This window comes from Myodes glareolus, chromosome 1 (genome assembly GCF_982192425.1).
Source record: "Myodes glareolus chromosome 1, mMyoGla1.1, whole genome shotgun sequence".
In the NCBI taxonomy this organism is placed as follows: domain Eukaryota; kingdom Metazoa; phylum Chordata; class Mammalia; order Rodentia; family Cricetidae; genus Myodes; species Myodes glareolus.
In genome coordinates, this window is record NC_142026.1 from 78,254,057 (window position 1) to 78,259,498 (window position 5,442).

General features: G+C 48.1%; 1 pseudogene; it reads left to right on the plus strand.

The window, feature by feature from the left end:
- Positions 1-2,884: 2,884 nt before the first annotated feature.
- LOC125396712 (sal-like protein 4 pseudogene) lies at positions 2,885-5,083 on the plus strand (annotated as a pseudogene).
- The last annotated feature ends 359 nt before the right edge of the window (positions 5,084-5,442 follow it).

Here is a 5,442-nt window from a genome sequence, read left to right on the forward strand (position 1 = left end):
GCTATGGGCCAGTGGTTCCATGTTGCTCATCCTGCTTAGGCACAAGCGGAGTATGCAGCACATGTCTAGGAGCAAGGTCTCTCTTCAATTCTCACCACATACCAGGGCTACCCAAACCATCCTTCTCCTGATGAGCACCTTCATCTGCTTTTATCTGCTTTCCTACATCTGTCAAATCTGTTTGACTCTTATTTATAATCCTTCCTGGTTCCTGGTGAATATGTCTGTTTTCATTGCTGGCTGTTTCCCAACTGTGAGTCCCTTTTTGCTTATGTGCCGTAACTCCCAAGTGAAGACACTTTGTTTTACTTGTGTCAGGAGCAGAGAAACCCCATGATCAGCTATGGAACACACACAATGCCTGCTTGTTTCCTAAGATCAGTTCTGTCCTCAGTCACCCTCTCACTCTTTGTACAATGATAAGTAGTCAATGGGTACAATGAATGGCAAACTCATATGATTACATACCTGCATCCATATTTATTTCTGCTTTCCTATTACAATGTGTGTGGTTGCAATTCTGCTATTATAGTTGTTCCAGGAACAAAATTGGGCTTTGAAATGAAATTGTTCATTTGGGGATTTGCTATGTTCAATGAAGCAATGTTATTATCCTATTATGTGTACTGTTTATTCTATATTCATCTTGACATGTATTGAATTACCTGTATATAACACATGCAATATGATTATAAAGTCATACTTACATAATTTATCATCTCTCAGAAAAGTATTCAATGTAAGCCAGATTCCTTCTGCTCACAAGTGAAATGTGTTTAGAAATCAAATAATAATTAAAGTGACTTTATTTCTTTTATTCTTTAAAAATGCATTTAAGATAATAGTCATCCATGGTAATAAAATAATAACCATAGTTGTGAAGAATATAAAGAATTTGTCTTCAGTTATATTTACTTCCCTGTTACTGTTGATTTCTCTTTTCTAGATTTCTTTTTCCCTCCTCTAACCTCCTATTCCATTCCCCATTTCATTTAACTATTTCAATTCTATTAGTCCCCCTTTAAACTTGGCATCACAACATTCTGTCTCATCCACCTTAAGATACACCCTAATGGACATGTACTAATTTCTTGACCTCTATTGGCATTCCAAATGAAACACAAATAAATAAAGACTCAAAGTAACACTTACTGATGGAAGAAAAATACATTTTTGAGTTCCTGAGTCTAGATTACTTCACTAAGAGTCATTCTTACCTAGTCCACTCATTTCAAAGTGAATTTCATAACTAATTTTCTGAACATCTGAATAACGTTCCATGGTGTAACTATGCCACATTTTAGCTATGGACACCTATGCTGTTTCCATTTCTTGGATTTTTTTTTTACACTGAAGGATTCTTAATCCTTCTCCATCTTTTTTATTTTTATTTTTTTCTGTTGAATTTTTTTTTCATTTTAATGTTATTTATTTATTTATTAAAGATTTTCACCTCCTCCCCTCCTCCTATTTCCCTCCCACTCCCCCCACTCCCTCTCCCTAGACCTGGATGGGGGGGAGGACCTTGGACTTCCCACAGGGTAGGAAACCCTGACTGCTCTTAGAATTTTTTTTTTTTTTAAGAAAACAGGAGAGTGGGGGAGGCGCAACCTCTCCCCACCTCCAGGCCTGGGTGTCCGCCACCCGCACAGCACAGAGGGCATGGGAGGCCATCCAGTTTAGTTCTTTTAGGAGGCATTTATTTTTATTTTTTCGTTAATTTAGATAATTCGTTTGCTTTTTTTTCCCCCCCTGCTTTCCGCCTTTATCCCAGAACTACGAGGCCTGCTGCCGATCCTCGCAGTAGTAACCTTTCCCAGTCTGACTTCCAGCCATCTTTGATTTCCCACCGCGGCCACCGGAGGGTGTTGGCCAGGACCCGCGTGGTGGGTGCATGATCACCCCCACCGGAACTCACCCTCACTCTTTAGTTTATTAATATTTTTGCACGGATCCCTTGGGCAGCACTGCTCAGCACACGCCCGGGAGGTGAAAGGGGCAGAGGTCGGACTGCTGTTGACTAGGTCGGGCATTGACGGAGTTCAGAATCACGGTTGCGCGGCCCTGATCTGCGGGCGAGCCCCTTTCCAGCCGGTCTCCACTAGGCCCTCGTCCCAACCCGCCGGACCGTTGCCGGAGAAATTGGGAACCTGGGGGAGGGGGGTCCACCTGGTTCTCTTGCCAGATTCCAGCTCTCCCCGCTTGGTGTGCACGGCAGCAGGGGACTGTGCTCAACAAGAAGCTTCACTTTCCCGGGAGTGAGATCCTACTTCCCTGCACCTTCCCGAGTTTATCAAGAGTTCAGTGACCCTCCACTCGGTTTTACTTTTACCCCCTCAGGTGGAAGGTCTAAGAAGCGGATGTGAGTTTTGAGGTGCTGGGGCATCCCATATTTTAGGGCCCTGCAGCTGGGGTGGACTCTTTGTGCCTTGGTCAGGAGAGTTAGTATGAGTGTGAGATGGATGGAGGGGCGAGGAGAGGTTGAGTTGCCTGGTCCACCTGTAACAAAGGGTTAACCCTAATCCCTCTGTTTCCTCAGGAGAGGAGGGGCTCCTAGCCCCTGGTCCCTGTTAGGAATGTTTCCTAAAAGGAGCTCCGTGCCGACGCAAAATTCCCAATCAAGCCAAATCAAAACAAGCCAAATTAAGAAATATCCAGGTTTAATGGGAGATCTGCGCTCTCGGGTGAGGGAAACCCGGAAGCTGCAAAAAAACACGACCCTGGTTGGAAGAAAGGGAGATCACGTGTTCCTCTTTTTTTGGGGGGGGGGGGGGAAATCACTTAAATCCCTTAGGGAGTAGTCCTGACCACCCCAGTGTGGGGTCAGGACCAGGCCTGCTGGGATTTGGAGTTCAGACCAGACTTGGGGGCGGGGATAGGGCCTATGCTCCCAACTTGACAGTCCCTAAGCTCTTTGGGGTGAACGCATACTTAGTTATTTTCTTTTTCTTTCTTTCTTTCTATTTTTTTTTTTGTGGTTTTTGGATGTGTTTGGCTTTCTTGGGGGGTGGGAGGTGGGGTGGAAGTATAGCTTGCTACAGAAGGGCTTCCTGAAACCAGAAGGGCTCCGCTGTCTGGTGTCAAGCTCAACCTGGCAGAGCCCTGAGGTCGCTGGGCATGCGCTGCCACTGAGGTTTGGGAAGCGTTTTCGGCTTTTTAAGGGGTTCACCGATGGTCCGAGCCCCTGCTAAGCGCTCTGGCGCCCTCGGGAATACCGTTCATGTGCGGATCGGGGTACACATCTGGTGCTCCAGTGAACTCCCCAGGAAATGGCTATAAAGTGATGGAGGACAGGGCCCTGGTGAAGTGCCCCCGGTGGGAAGAGACTCACATCTGCCTGCGAGAAGTGTTGTGTTGAGTTCTTCAGTTTCTCTGAGCTCATGGAACACAAGGAAACTTGCACGAAAAATCCTCCTGTCCTCATCATGAATGACAGTAAGGGGCTAGTGCCGTCAGAGGACTTCCCAAGAGCTGTCCTGAGTCACCAGCTGGACAACCCAAGCAATAAGGACAGTCACTAGGAAAACAGCGGCAACTCAGGGAACTTGAAGTAAAAGCTGGGTACCGACTCCATCCTGTACTTAAAGACAGAGACTGCCCTGCCACCTCCACCCCAGGACATAAGCTATTTACTCAAAGGCAAAGCGGCCAACACCAATGTGACCCTGCAGGCTCTCTGTGGTACCAAGGTGACAGTGAACCAGCTGGATGTGGAAGCCCCTGCAGTACCCATACCAGCTTACCACAGCACCCTATGGTCCTGGAGCAGATCCTGTGTCTGCAGCAGCAACTCTAGCGGATCCAGCTCACTGAACAAATCCGAGTCCAGGTGAACATGTGGGCTACACATGCCCTCCACATCAGAGTGGGCGGGTGTGGACACGCCAAAGGCCTTAAGCAACCATGTGCCTCAGCAGGTGTCCGCTGCTGTGGCCCTGCTCACCTAGAAATCTTCAAATCCAGCTCTGATTCTAAATTCCTTGAAACAAACCAAACAAACTAACCCATGCCAGTGTCTCCCCTACACCCAGCACTTGTTCTTGGGGTTTCCGTCCTTCACCTTGAAGCCTAATAGGACTTGGGTTCTCCCCCACTTCCTGTCTGGCCTCCTAAGCACCCCTGGGCTCTGTGCTTCTTCAGCGTCCCTTCTCTACTGTGGCACTTGACCCATTCAAGAAAGGAAAAGTGAAGCCCCCAAACATCTCTGCATCTGCATTGGATGTCAAGGTCAAGGACGAAACCTTCCTAGGCACCAGCATCCCCTCGACATTTATCCGAGCCCAGTCCACCTGTGTCAAAGTTGAAGTTCCTGGCACCTTTGTGGGACCCTCCAGCGTGTCCTCGGGCGTGGCGCCGTTGCTAGCAGCACAGTCACACCTACAAGCCGAGCAACACTGCTGTACACGTTGTGGAAAGAACTTCTCATCTGCTAGCGCCCTTCAGATCCATGAGTTGAAGCACACAGGCAAAGAGCCTTTTGTTTGCAACATCTGTGGGAGAGCCTTCACCACTAAAGGCAACCTGAAGGTACACAACATGACGCATGGGGCCAATAATAACTCTGTCCACCCGGGGAAGGAAGCTGGGCAGAGAGAACACCATGGCTGTGCTATGCGCAGAGGGAAAGAGGGTGCCTGAGGTATTTCCCAAGGAACTCCTGCCCCCTCGCGGTGACTGTGAACCCCACCACGTGGAACCAGTATATCCGATGAAGACCAATGAGATCTCTGTGATCCAAAGCGCAGGCATCCCCACTGTGTTGGTGTCCTTGGAGGCCAGCTTTCTGGTGAGCAAGGTCACACAACTTCCAAGTTCGAAGACTAACAGTCGACTGTGGGCAGGAACGTGAAGACACCTGCTGTTTCCGATGATGTGTCTGTAAGATCCCTGAGCCCTCCAAACCTTGACCCCTACCCAGAAGAGGGTCAAGACGGCCAGCCAAAATCTTGACCACTCCCCCAGTCTATTTAAAGTGCTCCCCAGAAAGTCCCCTTGTGGTCTCCCCCCCCTAGTCCCCCGTGCTATGGCCGCTTCCCAGTTCCCCCTTGGGGCCATCATGGGAGGCCCTAAGGTCATGGGAGCCCTTACCCATTGAGAGGAGTGGATGGTGGCAGACTGGTAGGAGGCAAGAGCGGGCAAGAGGAGGGATGGTATAATGTAGAATGTACTTCTGTTTATGTGTTGCTTTTATTGATTAATAAATAAAGCTGTTTCTGCCAATGGCTTAGCAGAGTAAGCCAGGAGGGAAATCTGAACACAGAGAAAGATAGCAGGCACAGTCGAGAAGACACCATGTAGTCACTGAAGGAGAAACATTATGTATAGTCACTATTGTGTAATTTAGTACCTCCGAAGTTTCTCACCTTTTTGAGTACATATGTCAGAGAACCTGAAGTTCATGAGTCCAGTTTGACTGGCTGGTCAGCCAGGCCCAGAGATTCT